Source organism: Squalius cephalus (assembly GCF_949319135.1).
Source record: "Squalius cephalus genome assembly, chromosome: 13".
Lineage (NCBI taxonomy): Eukaryota > Metazoa > Chordata > Actinopteri > Cypriniformes > Leuciscidae > Squalius > Squalius cephalus.
The window spans coordinates 25589567-25607600 of NC_137134.1; the positions used below are offsets into that span (position 1 = coordinate 25589567).

Here is an 18034-nt window from a genome sequence, read left to right on the forward strand (position 1 = left end):
TGTGAGCGAGCGGCCGCTCGTCTCGGCATCGAATGGCCGGCCCTCCAGAATGCCACTGACCAAGAGAGGGATGTGTATGACGGCAAGCTCCTGGGGCCCCCTCCCGGTCCTAGGAAACAGCTCATGCCGGTCCTCCCCGCGTGCGCTAAGCACATGCGCCACTACTGGAAAGACCCGCTGGATCTTAAGCACGGCTTAGCGGGTCTAGAGGTGAAGGACATGGCAACGTGTGGTATGGGCGATCATCCCACCATCGAACCCTCGATTGCCAGACACCTTAACCCCTCGCAGGGAGGATTACTGGCCCCCCCTAGGCCAGCTCTCCCCAGTAATATGGACCGCTTCTCAGCTTCTGTCTTCCAGGCCTCGTACAAGGCCTCGGCCCTCGCGGTTCGGGCTCTCAATGTTTCCTCCCTCCTCTCTGCCTACCAGGCGGAGCTGCTGGAGGATATGAGCTCGCACCTGGAGAAAGGCGTGCAATCTCCGACGCTGTGGAAGGAGATCGTCACCGTCAATGATCTGGTCCTTCGCAACGCCCGCCAGGCCGTCCAAGCCGGCGGACGTTCTATGGCCTTATCCGTCGTGGGGGAACGCGCCCTCTGGCTCAATCTCTCTGGTCTGCCCGACAGCGAGAAACGCCGCATAGCAGGAGCGCCGGTGGAACCAGGCCAGGCTCTTTTCGGCCCTGCTGTTGCCCTTATGCAACAGCGGTGCGATGACAAGAAAAAGGAGGATGAGGCGTTTAAACTGTGCCTGCCTAGAAGGGCCACCCCGCTTCAGCCCCCCGCACGGCCCCCTCAGGCCCCGGCCACCGTACGACCGTACCAGGCCAGACCCAAGGCTCGCAACAGGCCACCCAGCCAGCAGCCCAGCCAGCAGCCCAACCATCCTCCTAAGCCCTGGGGTAAGGCGTCTTTCGCTGCTGCCGTAGCGAAAAAGCCCAATAACTCTACCCCGTCGGACGGGAAGAGGAAGAGGCATACCTGATGCGCAGCCCCAGGGGCTTCTCTGTCCAGGTTTTCGGGCGGCCAGCCCAGTGGACACAGGTTTGAGTTTCCCCCCCCCCTTTACCCAAAAAGAGGAAGTTCTCAACTCGAGGGCCCCTTTTCCCTCGTTCGGGTGCCCAACCTCAGTTCAACACGGACTTGTCACAAGTTCAGGTGCGGTCCATACAAAATTTCCCCTCCCAGCTTCCAGGAGCAGAACTAGGGGGAAATTCACTGTCAAAAAGTGCCCTAACACTGTTGAAAAGTGCTCTACCACAGTCTCTTCACTGTTTGCACAATCAACCTCTCACACATTCAATAAAGGTTATCCCCGTGTGTGTTTCAAAAATAAAAAATAAAAAACAACAGAATTATCTAACTCTGGGAGCGAAAGCTCTGCCCAGTGCTGTTGTTCCTCAAAATCCCTACATGTCGCCCCTAGGTTGTCCACTAGATGGCGCCATTGTATCACAAATGGACAATCCGGTTGTATTGCCAGCCCTAAGCAATTCTCTGGTGAGTGTGGGCTCCCTCATGTCACACGTGACAGCCTGGCAGTCTGTGTCGCCCCCAGAGTGGGTGATGCGCACTATAATGAAGGGGTACAGGCTTCAGTTTGCCAGGAAACCTCCGCGTTTCAACGGGGTTATCTTTTCTCACACAGAAGAGAGCTTCGCGCACATTCTAAGAGACGAGATAACTTCTCTTCTCGAGAAAGGGGCGGTGCGTGTAGTGCCTCCGCATCAGTGTCATCAGGGTTTTTACTCCCGTTATTTCCTGATCCCAAAGAAAGACGGCTCTCTTCGTCCTATTCTGGATCTCAGAGTGTTGAACAAACATTTAAGGAAATACAATTTCAGAATGTTAACCCACAACGTTCTCTCTCGTGCAATAAAACACAACGATTGGTTCACATCGATCGATCTGAAGGATGCTTTCTTCCACATAAGCATTTATCCTTCACACAGGAAGTTTCTTCGTTTCGCCTTTCAAGGCATATGTTACGAGTTCACAGTGCTTCCGTTTGGCCTAGCTCTCAGCCCGAGAACATTTTGTCTGTGTGTGGAGGCAGGGTTAGCCCCGTTGAGAATAGCGGGGCTCAAAATCCTGACTTACATAGACGATTGGCTTATCATAGCCGATTCGAGAGAGATCGTCATGCAAAACACTGCCCGTGTACTTGCGCACATCACGGCGCTCGGCTTCAGAGTGAATGTGAGCAAGAGCAATTTCACTCCCGCGCAGAGAGTTATTTTTCTGGGGCTGGAGCTGAATTCGGGGACGATGCGCGCGCGTCTGTCACAAGAGCGCGTTCTCTCCTTAATGAATTGCCTCACACAATTCAGGGAAGGAGCGAGAGTGCATTATCGCGCATGCCTCAGGTTACAGGGTCTTATGGCGGCGGCTATTCATGTCCTGCCTTTGGGCCTGCTGAGAATGAGGGCATTTATGAAGTGGGTTTTGTCCCTTCACCTCAGCCCTTTACGCGATCTCCGCCGCTCTGTCAAAGTGACGCGCATGTGCACAGCAGCGCTGCGCCACTGGAGGAATGCGGAGTTTTACGCGCATGGGACCCCTCTCGGGGCGATTATGCTGCGGAAAGTAGTGACGACAGATGCATCCTTAACAGGATGGGGAGCCACGCAAGAGGGCAGAACAGTGAATGGTGTGTGGCCAAGCACACTTCACTCAGCCCATATAAATTATTTAGAGCTCCTCACGGTGTGGAAAGCTCTGAATTACTTTCTGTCCCGCTTGCAGGGCCAACATGTGCTGGTGCGCTGCGACAACACGACAGCCGTAGCATATATCAACCGCCAGGGGGGGATGCGCTCCTCCAAGCTGCATGCCCTCGCTCTCAAGCTGTTAGTATGGAGCAGGCGGCACTTTCTGTCGTTACGGGCAACACATGTCCCGGGTATACTGAACAGGGGCGCAGATCTCTTGTCAAGGGGAAACCCTCTCTACGGGGACTGGCGCCTCCATCCTCAGATAGTGGATCTACTGTGGAGGAGGTTCGGCCAGGCAACCGTAGATCTCTTCGCCTCGCGCGAAAATGCCCAATGTCCTATGTTCTTCTCGCTACGGGACGAGGACGCCCCACTCGGCGTGGACGCACTGGCACATCCGTGGCCGCACGTGCTGCTCTACGCATTTCCTCCCCTTTGCCTCATAACGCCGTCTCTGGCCAGGGTGAGGGAGCAGAGCTTGACCATGATTCTGATAGCTCCCAGGTGGCCCAAGGCACCGTGGCTCTCAGAGATTATCCCTCTGCTGTATGCCCAGCCGTGGCCCCTCCCACTTCCCACGGAACTGCTATCCCAGGCGAACGGGGAAATTTACCACCCGCACCCAGAGAGGGTGGCCCTCTGGGCCTGGCCCATGAGAGGGCCAACTTAAACGCGTTGGGGCTTCCCCCACGTGTGGTGGCCACTATTCAGGGGGCCAGGGCATCTTCGACACGGTCCCTGTACGACTGTAAGTGGCGGGTGTTCGAAGAGTGGTGTGAAGGGGGACAGTTAACTTCATATCTGTGCTCTACCACTGACATTTTATGCTTTTTACAGGATCTTATGGATAAGGGAAGATCCTTTTCCACGATTAAGGTCTATTTAGCGGCTATCGCTGCATGTCATGTGGGATTTGACAGCACTACGGTGGGGCAACACCCCCTTATTCGTAGGTTTATGAAGGGCGCACGCCGCGCTCTTCCAGTACCCAGGAGAGTAGTTCCTGAGTGGGACCTCTCCATGGTGCTGGATACGATGGCTCATCAGCCGTTTGAGCCCCTGGAAAGCATTTCCCTTAAGACATTGTCTTTAAAGACAGCTCTGATCCTGGCACTGGCATCTGCCAAGCGTGTAAGTGATCTGCATGCACTCTCTGTTCATCCCTCGTGCACTAAATTCTCTTTCAGTGGAGATAAGGTTTTTCTCAGGCCTAACCCGGCCTTTATGCCAAAATGCTCCTCGGCGTTTACATGTGAGGTGATTGAGCTTTCCGCGTTTCACCCAGCTCCTTTCTCTTCCACGGAGGAGCAGAGGTTGAACGCGTTGTGCCCTGTACGTGCCCTGCGGGCGTACTTGGACAGGACCAGCTCGTTTAGAAAAAGCGACCAGCTTTTCATCTCTTGGGCCCCCCCTTACTCAGGGAACCCCATTTCTAAACAACGCCTTTCTCATTGGCTCGTGGAAGCTATATCGTTGGCATATGAGTCTAAGGGAGTGCAGCCTCCAGAGGGTATCAGAGCTCACTCCACTAGGGGCATGGCTGCCTCTTGGGCTTTGTTTAGGGGAGTCTCTTTGCAGGACATATGTGCCGCTGCAAGCTGGGCTTCTCCCCATACGTTTGTCAGATACTACCGGCTCGATGTTACGAGAACTCCGGTAGCTCATTCTGTTCTGGGGGTAGGCTCTTTGTAGCTTCGTGCTCTTCGTGCTCTTCGTGCCCCCCCCCCCTCCCCCCTCCCCCCCTCCCCCTCCCCCTCCCCCTCCCCCCCCCCCCCAAAGTGCCTGGCCCAGCACTTTAATGTCACTAAGCATGTTCTAACCTGCACCTGGCACCAGGTATTCACCATTATGAGTGGGGGCAGGTTTGTTCACGAATGCATGTTACCACATGTTATTCTTGTTGCTATGTGTCTGTTTAACCTTGTGACGTGTCATGCACCGCCTTCCAGGTGACCGTCCTCTGGCTTTCAGGGCCTCACTGTAGTGTATTGGGCAATCGGGGAGTTGTCTATATCTCCCATAGGTGGATCTCGAAACGAGATGATGAAAGAGAACAATAGGTTACTGTTCGTAACCCCGGTTCTCTGAAACATCGAGTGGAGAGATCCACCAAGCTTGCCCCGCTTGCTGCACGAGAAGCGAATATGCTCACTGAGGTAAGATAGCGCGTGCTAGTGTTTTATACGCTTGGTAAGGGGCGGGTCCCTTACCGGGCATTGGTCACACGCTTCTGTCTGTTAGGCCAGACTTGGTGCAATTGGATGCTTCTGCAGAGGTCAGGTGCGGATGCCCTTCCCATAGGTGGATCTCTCCACTCGATGTTTCAGAGAACCGGGGTTACGAACAGTAACCTATTGTTTTTAGACGCAATATGTGAACGGCCTCTTGCAGAGTTGGCCAATTACAATATTTTTGTCGTCCTTGATGAAATACTTCCACACATCTGACATGTGGTGTCTGTTGGTGACGTTCGCCATTTTTAATTCATTTAATAGACGCTCGAGTAGTCGATTGTTTCCGACAGCGTCGACTAGTGGTTGAAGTAGTCGATCTATCGACTACTCGACTAGTCTATGCAAGCCCTATGGCCATCTTGTTTTTGAACAGCTCAAAAACACAACGTGAGATTGTTCAAGTGTTTTATTTTACACTTTGACGTCGAGAGGCATGCAAATATGGTCCTCCTCCTTATGTAAATCATCAATGACCAAATCCCCATAGCAATTCTTTAATTTAAGGACGTTATAGACGGAAATAATAGTAACTGAAGCGTTGTTTTCACTACAGCAGCTATGGGCAACATTCCTCTCAACACACACTCCCAGTTCAACACCTGTCATTAGTCACGCAGGTGAAGCAGAAACCAGTTCTGTACACAAGCAACACAAGAGAGAATGGGATCAGGTAAACTGCAACAGCGCTCTGGATATCAGGTTAGTCACTTTTTCAAAAAAAGTAACACATTTTTTTAAGAGTAGACTATTGTGGAAAGTATATGTCATGAGTTTGTTGCTGTGTTTTCTGCTTGCCTCCGAGTCTTGATCCAAGTTGTAGCTCAATATGCACTGTTATTTAAAAAAACTAATATGTACAACTTTGGTACCAATATATAACCTACCTTGTACTAATATTAACTGTTTAGGTACAAAGGTGTACCCTTTGAAAGGGGATTCCCAGTGACAGCTTTGTAAAAGTTTCAGAGAGTGTGCTAAAAAAGGTAGAGGTCAAAACTGACTCAAATTACTTTCCAAATGTCTTTGCTGCTGACCTTCATGATTCACTTCACAATAATGACTTAAGATAAACATCACATTTCTGTTTCATTTTTAAATAGTAAGTGTTCATTTCAACAAAGTGTTGAACTTTCTTCCCTTGCATCCTATTCTTCTTCAATCCAGAAATGCAAATTCACGCCTTTACTGTACAGGCGTGAATTTGCATTTCCTTGTAAAAAGTAACGCAAAAGTAATGCATTACTTTCATGAAAAGTAACTAATTAACGCAATTAGTCTCTTTTTACAGTAACGCAATATTGTAATGCATTACTTTTAAAAGTAACTTTCCCCAATACTGAATATAGCGCAGCATTGTTTGAAATTAAGGGTTTAAAGGCGATCGTGTGTCAGTGAAGCTAAACTGAGCGTCACGCTCAGAAAAACACATTCACGCGCTACAAATGATAACAATTATCATTTTATGAATTATATGGAGGTCAATGGGGACCCAAAACTGTTTGGTTACCAACATTCTTCAAAAAATCTTCTGTTGTGTTCCAATCATGAAAAAAAAACTCATTTAAACTTATATTTGTTTGTTTAAAACACGGACTGTTTTACAGTGTGGTGATTTTTAATGAATTTGTATGATGTGTTAGAAAAAAAGGATACATGAAGGTACTTGTTCAAACCTAACCCCACCCCTAAATATCACTGCGTCATAAGATTGTAGGCCTACATATTCATTTAGGGACCAATTTGTTTAAATAAAATATAAAATAGTTACGAACTAGCATCATATTGTTGATTATTTTGAATCTGACTATCGTTGTGTGTGTATGTGCTGTTATAGCCTAAACCTCATCTGACATCAACAAAAAAAGCAAACAACTTTTTGTTCACACAAGATGTCCGTTTGAATAAACGGGTTTGGCCAGTCACAAAAATTCCAGTAAATTAACCGCAAGTAAATGCCTAAACGGGGTTGGCGAGTACACGCAGAATGTAAGCTTCTTGCAAACTTCCTCCATAGATCATATCAGATATCATATCTATCATGAGCAAAACCAGAACAATAATTCAACAAACCATATGTAATTCCAGGTAATACTGTTTTCTTATGGGGTAAACTGGGGAAAAAAGACTAATTTAGTATACTTCAAGTGTGTTAATGAAGTTAACTTGAAGTGTGCTATTTTGATACAAGTCATTTTGTATTAAGTATATTTTAGTTGTAATTAAATTGTAGTAAAGCACAACTATAAGTGTATTTAGTGTACTTTTGTGGGCTAACACAACAAGTATACAACAACAAGTATACTTATAGTATACTTTAATTATGTCTGTGTAGGGACTAATTACATGCTTCATAAGTGATATTAAAGTGTGCTTTATGTGTGTTACAAGTAGGCTACATTACAAACATACCAGTAAAGCAATATACAGGTTTATTATATATTTTATAATGTAATGTAATGTAAAAATAAATGGGTAAAAGCATGATGCTAATATTGCTTACTTTTAATATATTTAACATATAGTAGGCCTAAAACACTTTGTAAGTATATTTGTAGTAGGCCTACTATTGAAAAGGTGAATATATTTCAAATACAATAAAGTACTAGGGTACACTCTACAAAAATCCGGACACAATGTGCTACTGTATTAATTTGACGACATTTTTTTTTTTTTTTTTTTTTTGTGGAACAAGTGCTGGTATCTTGTGTAATGTTTGGTGAAGAGAGGAAAGTTTTATTATTTATTTATTATTGCTTTTTTAACACAGTGAAATTGTGTAAATGGGTGTTTTAATTTGTGAAAAGGCATAATAAATGTTAAGTTGTGGGTAATCTTCACAACTAGGTGAGGGTACATACTAAAAAATAAACAAAGCTAAGCTTTGTTTTGCCCAAACAGCTTTCAGCTCCAAGTATGTGACCAAACTATACATGCTACAAGTTTTTTTGCTTGTTTTGATTGAAGACATTGACCTTAGATTATAACTCATTTTAATCATCTGATGCATGATGCAAATCACTCTCCAATAGTTCATAATTTTGGGGAAAGTATTTGGCAATGATTATACTCCTGTTTATATTTGATTATATTTTGAAATAAAGTATTATTCTGTAAGAAGATTGTTCCACTGGATAAGGACACAAGTAGGCTATAAAAAACACACAAAATGAGCCAGATAGCCTACAGCCTACTTGACTGAAACAACTCTTTTGGTTTTATTATTGTTGATGTTACATTGAATATATTGCCACACTAGAATATGTTAATTATATTATAATTAAACGGAACACATTTTACTTTGTCAGGCTATTGTTTGTACTCAACCTGCCACAAGATGGCGCTGTTATCAACACTCCTGATGCTTTGAATCTTTTCCCGAAACAATCAGAGAAAAGCTTCAAAGCTTTTTTCCCCCATCCCTATGATCCATCCAGTGATTAATATGTGTAAATTTTGGGGATTTCCAGTTTAAATTATTGACCATATAATTTTTTTACAGTGTAGCCTATTGTTAGATTTCCTTCCAGAGGTCAGTGTTGAGGGAGAAAGCTAAATCTTTTTTTCCCATTTGGTCGAGGGTATTAAACTAGTTGCATCATTATTTAATATTAGTTTATGGAGTTTGGATATTAATTTGTTGGAGTTAGCGATATATAGCGACATGTAGCCTATGTCCAAAAGACTTTACCTCTGGACTAGTGTTTTAAATGATATAGTTATTTTTGAAATAATTGATAGAGGTGAGTCATTCACTTTTGTTGCCATGGAGAGTGTAAAGGGTTTATAAACGTTATCTTGTTAGTTGTTGACTATAAAGAAAGAATTCATGATTCATGCATCTCATTACACAATGGGGATGAGGACTTATTTCTGTTTCAAAAATGAGGGAAACTTTGTTTCAACTTGAATGTGATTATATGACAATTAGAAAGACTAAACGTTATCAATGGAAAGTGAATAGAGACTGGTTGCACCAATTTCAGCCGTTACCTTTGGATGATATTGCAAAAGTATATTTAGAAAACATTTGTAGATGTAAAATGGTATAATAGCCAAGTAACATGAGCACTCCAAAACAAAATATGCAAATATGTACATGGGTGGTAACCTGCAGTTACCCAGGAAAGTGGAAGCATATTAACCCTTTCAGGCACAGTCCCCTGTTTCTTTCCTCATTATAGTTTAGACACCCCTTCCCTGGAATAATTGTGATATTCTGTATCTTTGTTTTCCCCATGGGTCAATGATAATAATATTTTAGTCACTCAATTAATAATTACTAACTAATAATGTGAGATGTGTTTTCCAAATTGCTTTTTTATCCTGCAAAGCTCTATTTAAAAAAGATGTAATATCAAAGGATGGAATTCTTCCCTACAACCTCCAGGCCTATTGCAGCACCTGTTTATAAAATATACAATTTACAATTTGTAAGAGACACTCAGTTGTGATCTGTGACATGCAACAAACACTAATTACAGTTATTATATAAATATTTTGCACATAATATGTAAATATAGTTAGGATGAAATTTAAACCACTTATTTTAATTTTTATTTCTCTATTTTACACTAACTGATAATTATTATATTTTTTGCTGTTATTTTAGTTTTTTGTTCATAATTGCTGTTGCCTTTTGAAGATGAGTTACTGTTCATTGAATTGTACAAAAATAGATTTAATGAAAACGTTTATTATAAAAGGTTTTATAAAAATGGTATGACTGAATGAATTGCATTTTTATTAAATTATAATGAGAACAATGGGTAACAAAATGCTTTCTATTTGTTCTCTTTCTAACACAATGTTCAGGTTTGACTGTATAAAGTAAAACTGGCACTTCAAATGACCATTTAAACCAACCAAACAAACAAAAAAACTTGACAAAAGTAGTCTTTGAGAATCTCTTAATCCACAACCTGAAAAAGGCAAATATGTGCAAAAACAACTAGAAATATAGCTGCAAGCAGCAATACGGGGCCAAGCCCTGCAAGGCAGAGCAAGCAACAGCCGCTGTAGCGCAATGCGGAGCCAGAAGAGCAAAACATCAGAAATTTAATGTACATCAAGCACAGTAAGCACATCAATTACAGCAGCACAGCTAGCATTTAAGCACCAACAGCAGTGCAGAGCCGGAAGGAATTTAAATTATTATTTTATACACAATTTCAAAGTCGCCCCACACTGGTCTCGAACCCACGACCACAATGGTTCGGGATTCATGACGCATGGTTGAACCACTTGCGCCACCCAGAGGACATGTTTTACAAAGCTGCAGAGGAGAGGCTTCAGTGTGTGAATGAGCACACAAAATCATGTTAACGAGATTAGCATGCTAAGCTAACTTAATGCTAATATAGCTTATGATGTGGTACATCCAATCCTGGCAAAATAGATATCCTCAGATTCGACATGACGCAAGGAATCGATAGACACCAATTTTATGATTTTGTGACAAACTGTTCACAAGTTACAGCCTCTGAACCAATTATGGGTTGACCTCATTAAGTTTGCGACATCATAACTTTTTTTTTCCAGTGTAGCAAAAAAATCGGGGACAGTACTTTTATGCGGCTCAGTCCGAAGATCATTTGAGTACATGTTTGGACAAAATTAGACCAATTTTGAAGGAGGAGTAGCGAAAAAACTGTTTTACATTCACTCCAATATGGCGGCCAGTCACATTGTTGATAAATAACATATGAGATATCGTTGAAATCGGCATAAGCCAAGGAATATATTGACATAAAGAAATCAAATTTCAAGCAATGTTAGCAAAAGTTATAAGCGTTTTTTCAAAAAACAATGATATCTCTGGAACACTAGGTGGCGCTGTGATCAAATTTCTCAGGTACCTTCGGGCCATGCTAATGATGATCCATACCAAATTTGGTGAAGAAATTTCAAATAGTTTAAAAGATATTGCAAATTATGACATCATTCAAAATGGCGGACACGTGGTACATCCCATTATGGCAAAATCGATATCCACGGATTTGTCATGACCCAAGGAATCGATAGACACCAAGTTTATAATTTTCTGACAAACTGTTCATAAGTTATTGGCCAAAATATGCATTTTCCATATCTCATGACCCGTAGGTGGCGCTGTTCCCAACTTTGGCATGGAACCTCAGATCATGCTTCCGATGAAGTGTACCAATTTTCGTTTCGATTGATCAAAGTTTGGCCGAGCTATAGCTTCTGAACCAATTTTGGGTCGACCTCGTTAAGTTTGCGACGTCATAACTTTTGATCAGAGAAGAATAAAAAAAATCGGGGACAGTACTTTTATGCGGCTCAGTCCGAAGATCATTTGAGTACATGTTTGGACAAAATTAGACCAATTTTGAAGGAGGAGTAGCAAAAAAACTGCATACTGTACTTTTCAAAATGGCCACTACTGTAATGGGCGGAGTCTTAATGTAAGATATTGGTTCTAATCAGCATGATGAGATGAATCAGGTGTACTAAGTTTCATTTTTCTAGATCAAAGGGTTCAAAAGTTATAACCATTTCAATGTTGAATTTTTGAACTGCTGGTGGCGCTATAGAGTTGGACCTAGAGACTCAAAAATTGCTACAATTACTTTTCATTACCATCACTACAAGTGTGCCAAATTTCATCATTTTCCTATGTATGGTTCATAGGGCTGCCATAGACTTCAAGAGGAGGAAGAAGAATAATAATAATAATAATAATAAATATAGCTGCAAGCAGCAATACGGGGCCAAGCCCCTGAAGGGGCTGTAGCGCAATGCGGAGCCAGAAGAGCAAAAAGAAAAATATACATGTATATTTACATGTACATACAAAATAAAAAAATATACATGTAAATGTACATCAAGCACAGCAGCGCAGCGAGCATTTAAGCACCAACAGCAGTGCAGAGCCGGAAGGAATTGAAATGACAACTTTATACAAAATTTTAAAGTTGTCCCACACAGGGCTGGAACCCACGACTGGAATGGTTCGGGAATCATGACATGTGGTTTAGCAACTTGCGCCACTCAGAGGACAAAACCTGCAGAGGAGAGGCTTCAGAGTAAGATTAAGCACAAAAAGCATGTTAACCAGATTAGCATGCTAAGCTAGCTTAATGCTAATGTAGCTTATGATTAACCTGATAGCTGAAGCTGAACATTAGAAAGAATGGCATCTGGTTTGCATGCTAACCAATTATTATGCTAAGCTAACTAGCATAAGGTAACAAACACAGGTTATGTCAACTTCAGAGATGAATATCTCGGGAACGGTAGCAAATATAAAAAATCTGTTCAGTCATTTCTGTGCGGCTCAGTCCAAAGAACATCTGATCAAATTTTGGACAAAATTGAGCAAGATTTGAAGGAGGAGTAGCGAAAAAACTGTTTTTCATTTGTTCCAATATGGCGGATAGGCACATTGTTGGAAAATGACAAATGAGATATCAACGGAATCAGCATAAGCCAAGGAACATAATGATGTAAATAAATCAAAATTTGAACAATGTTTTCAAAAGTTATAAGCGTTTTTGCAAAAGAGCTAATATCTCTGGAACACTAGGTGGCGCTGTGTTCAGTCTTCTCATGTACCTTCAGGGCATTGTGTCGATCATCCATACTAAATTTTGTGAAGATATGTCAAACAGTTTAAAAGTTATTGCAAATTATGACAAAATTAAAAATGGCGGACATGTGGTTCATCCGATCTTGGATAATTCGGTATCCACGGATTCGGCATGATGCAAGGAATCCATAGATACCACATTTATGATTTTATGACAAACTGTTCAAAGGTTATTGGCCAAAATAGCAATTTTTCATATCTCATTACCCGTAGGTGGCGCTGTTTGCAACTTTGGCATGGAACCTCAGGTCATGCTTCTGATGAACTGTACCAATTTTCGTTTCGATTGATGAATTTTTGGCTGAGATACAGCCTCTGAACCAATTTTGGGTCGACCTCGTTAACTTTGCGACATCATAACTTTTTTTTTTCCAGAAAAGCAAAAAATTCTGTTCAGTCATTTCTGTCCGGCTCAGTTCAAAGATCATTTGAGCATATGTTTGGACAAAATTAGACCAATTTTGAAGGAGGAGTAGCGAAAAAACTGAATACTGTACTTTTCAAAATGGCCTCTACTGTAATGGGCGGAGTCTTAATGGTCTATATTGGTTCTGATCAGCATGATGAGATGAATCAGGTGTACTAAGTTTCATTTTTCTAGATCAAAGGGTTCAAAAGTTATAACCATTTCAATGTTGAATTTTTGAACTGCTGGTGGCGCTATAGAGTTGGTTCTAGACACTCAAAAATTGCTACAATTACTTTTCATTAGCATCACTACAAGTTTGCGAAATTTCCTCATTTTCCTATGTACGGTTCATAGGGCTGCCATAGACTTCCATTGGCGGAAGAAGAAGAAAATTGTTATTCTGACAATAACAATTGCTAATATAGCTGCAAGCAGCAATACAGGGGCCAAGCCGCTGTAGCACAGTATGGCTGTAGCGCAATGCGGAGCCAGAAGAGCAAAAACAGCAGAAATAGAATGTACATGAAGAACAGATGGGTTCAGAGGTACAGATAGGATGAAATCAAAATGAACAAAAGCTCTGATGAGAACAAACACAGAATGTAGAAAAAAACACATTTCTAATCCCAGTGTTAGAAACATTAGTACAGCTTTTACCCAGATAATAAAGGAGTTGAAATGACAATTTTATACACAAATTCCAAAGTCGCCCCACACTGGTCTCGAACCCACGACCGGAACGGTTCGGGATTCATGACGCATGGTTGAACAGATTGCGCCACCCAGAGGACTTGTTTTACCAAGCTTCAGAGCAGAGGCTTCAGTGTAAGAATAAGCACACAAAATCATGTTAACGAGATTAGCATGCTAAGCTAGCTTAATGCTAATGTAGTTTATGGTTATCCTGATAGCTGAAGAGCCACATTAAAAAGAATGGCATCTGGTTAGCATGCTAACCAATTATTATGCTAAGTTAATTAGCATAAGGCAAAAAACACAGGCTAGGTCAACTTTGAAGATGAATATCTCGGGAACGGTAGCGAATATCAGAAATCTGTTCAGTCATTTCTGTGCGGCTCAGTCCAAAGATCATCTGATCAAATTTTGGACAAAATTGAGCAAGATTTGAAGGAGGAGTAGCGAAAAAACTGTTTTTCATTTGTTCCAATATGGCGGACAGTCACATTGTTGGAAAATGACAAATGAGATATCAACGGAATCGGCATAAGCCAAGGAACATAATGACGTAAGGAAATAAAAATTTGAACAATGTTTTCAAAAGTTAAAAGCGTTTTTGCAAAAGACCTTATATCTATGGAACACTAGGTGGCGCTGTTTTCAATCTTCTCATGTACCTTCAGGACATTGTGTCGATGATCAATGCTAATTTTTGTGAAGATATGTCAAATAGTTTAAAAGTTATTGCAAATTATGACAAATTCAAAATGGCGGACACGTGGTAGATCCCATCCTGGCAAAATTGGTATCCACGGATTTGGCATGATGCAAAGAATCCATAGATACCACATTTTTGATTTTCTGACAAACTGTCCAAAAGTTATTGGCCAAAATAGCAATTTTTCATATCTCATGACCCGTAGGTGGCGCTGTTCCCAACTTTGGCATGGAACCTCAGATCAAGCTTCTGATGAAGTGTACCAATTTTCGTTTCGATTGATCAAACTTTGGCCGAGATACAGCCTCTTAGCCAATTTTGGGTGGACCTCGTCAAGTTTGTGACACCATAACTTTTGAACAAAGATGAATAAAAAAAAATCTGTTCAGTCATTTCTGTGCGGCTCAGTCCAAAGATCATTTGAGCAAATTTTGGACAAAATTGGAGAAATTTTGAAGGAGGAGTAGCGAAAAAACTGAATACTGTACTTTTCAAAATGGCCACTACTGTAATGGGCGGAGTCTTAATGGTCTATATTGGTTTTGATCAGCATGATGAGAGGAATCAGGTGTCCTAAGTATTATTTTTCTAGATCAAATGGTTCAAAAGTTATAATCATTTCAATGTTGAATTTTTGAACTGGTGGTGGCGCTATAGAGTTGGCCCTAGAGACACCAAATTTGGTCCAATTACTATTCATGGCCATCTCTACAACTGTGCCAAATTTCATCATTTTCCTATGTACGGTTCATAGGGCTGCCATAGACTTCCATTGGCGGAAGAAGAAGAATACTATTATTCTGACAATTCCAATTACCAAAAGCTGCAAGCAGCCTTTCCGGGGCCAAGCCCTTCTGGTTGTTTGGCTTGTTTGGATACATTATTTTTTTACTAGGAATCTTTTGAACATTGCACAATTCACATGGTTTAACATTTGCTACACATTGGAAATGATTTAACAATCTTCAAAGTTAAAGCCTTTTGCTTTACTTAGTATTTGGTTTACACTCATACACTGTGGTTTGCTTAATAATTTTACAGAGACTTAAGATGTTGAAGGTAGAATCGCTGTAGCACAATGCGGAGCCAGAAGAGCAAAAGATTAGTAGAATGCTTGAATACAAGAATCGACTCGACATAATACACAATTTTATGTAGTCATCCTACGCAGGATTCGAACCCCCAACCAGAATGGTTTGGGACTCATAGCACATGGATTAACAGCTTGCGCCACTTAGAGGACATAGAGTTACAAGCTGCAGAGGAGAGCATTCAGTGTAAGAATGAGCACACAAAATCATGTTAACGAGATTAGCATGCTAAGCTAGCTTAATGCTAACGTAGCTTATGGTTATCCTGATAGCTGAAGAGCCACATTAGAAAGAATGGCATTTGGTTAGCATGCTAACCAATAATTATGCTAAGCTAACTAGCATAAGACAACAAACAGGGTCAACTTCAGAGAGGAATATCATGGGAATGTAGACAACTATCAAAAATCTGTTCAGTCATTTCTGTGCGGTTCGGTCTAAAGAACATCTGATAAAATTTTGGACAAAATTGAGCAAGATTTGAAGGAGTAGTGAAAAAACAGTTTTTCATTTGTTCCAACATGGCGGACAGTCACATTGTTGGAAAATGACAAATGAGACATTGTCGGAATTGGCATAAACCAAGGAACGTAATGACATAAAGCAATCAAAATTTGAACAATGTTTTCAAAAGTTAAGCATTTTTGCAAAAAACATAACTCTGGAACACTAGGTGGCGCTGTGTTCAAACTTCTCAGGTACCTTCAGGACATGGTGTTGATCATCCCTACCAACTTTTGTGATATGTCAAATAGTTTAACCCCTCAGAGGTCGGAGATCACGCCGGCGTGATCTGCTCGCTTTTTTCCTTATGAGTTGAATTGAGACCCAAAATACTCTTTTGACTTTGATTTTACAAAACAAGTTTCATACATCAATCGATTCTGTTAAATGTGTATTATTTTTGTGTATACTAACAATAAAAACATAGTGTTGTGCTTTTCGACAAATAAAGAAAAATAAACACGAAGCGAGTTCTGCCTTCTCTCTGTCCGTGTAGTCCATTCTGAAACGCGTCCGAAAATGAATCATAACTCAGCGAATACTTCTCACACAGGCACGTGAGATATGTCTTTATGAAGCTTGAAATCTCCTCTTTTAAATGAAGTAATTTATATAAAAAACAAATGTTTTCAACTCATGTAATCCGTTTGAAAGCAAGGAGAGGTACCGTTTTTCCTTCTGCCTCATTATCTCTATAATGTGCTGAGGCCGCTCCGCCCCCGGCGCGATTCACATGTAAATAGTTAGATGATCTAGTATGCATCGCATACGCCCGTCGATCAATGCCATAAAAACACAGTTTCTATCAGACTTACTGATAGTTCATCGCGTTTTGAGTATGGCACGCTTCTCCGGTAATAAAGATGCCCTTCAGATGATTCTGGACAGCGAGGAGGAATGCACCTTTTCCTCAGAGGAAGATTGTAACTCAGACGACGAACGGCAGCATTTTGAAGAGCGAATTCCGCCGAGAACACAATTTCGGAGTAAGTTTTACTTAAAAGTCTTTTGTCTTTTATTTTTCGTGTTCGCATTTATGAGGAAAAAACAATATTACGTGACAGTTCTCCATTATGGATGCGAGCGCTCTAAAAAAAAGCACTAAAAGACTTTCAAACTTTCACAGAGACCTCAAAACAGAAAGTACAAATCCTTTCTTTAAAACGAATTTCGTTTTGTATCAATTGTATCTTACTTTTAATAATTTTTTCATTAACAAATTTCCTGGATTTAAACTGCAAATTAACATTTATATTTCTTATAATAAAAATGAAAGACCTATGTTACAGACATATGAAAGACAACATTTCGTTGATTAGTTTTGGATAGATTATACATTTTTAATGTAAAATATCTGCCACCTCAAATAAGCTTTTGTTTGCCAATATTTGCTTATGTTAAATATAAAATGTTTTGTCAAAAATAAAGTTATCAAATAATCAATCAAATCCTTAACTTTGAAATATGTATGATAAAATGTATACTTTAGTTTTTACAAAGAAAGATTACACTTGAATTGTTGTTGTAATTGTAACCTTTTTAATAAAAAAAATATATTTACAAGGTAGATGTAAACAAACTATTAAAAGGTAAATATAAGCCTTTTCTTTAAATAACTTTTATTGTGTTTTATTATTGACAAATTTGGGGAGAGCATAAATATTCCAAAACTGAAAATACAGTATGAGAATTAACTGCACAATTACTAGACATGTTTTCCTTGGATATTATAGGCCAAATTGCAAGCACAATATGAGGAAAAATAAAAAAGAATTGAGATGCTTCCAACTGTTGCTCTTGCATTCTTGTGGCTCAGTGACTCACCTGAATGAATGGCTAATTAAGTATGCAGGCCCCACTGTCTCCTCAGGTGTGAACTACTACATATGCATGACCGTAGACGCCCACTCCGCATATGGCCTTTCCAAACAGAAAGTACTTTGCAAAATTCAAATCAATGTATTGTGTTATGTGAATGATAAGGCAGGGTGATTTTCACTTTATTTTGAAGAAAAAACACTAGGCGATGACATCCATTAGACAAAAGTCTTATTGGCACATATTTAGAATGTGTT

At 41.0% G+C, this 18034-nt stretch overlaps 1 long non-coding RNA gene across 1 annotated transcript in view; it reads left to right on the plus strand.

The window, feature by feature from the left end:
• Positions 1–5585: 5585 nt before the first annotated feature.
• Positions 5586–18034, plus strand: part of LOC307169742 — a 60812-nt gene continuing 48363 nt past the window's right edge. Inside the window, exon 1 of the long non-coding RNA XR_013823177.1 lies at positions 5586–5649. This is a non-coding gene — a long non-coding RNA (uncharacterized lncRNA). The remainder of the gene's footprint in view (positions 5650–18034) is intronic.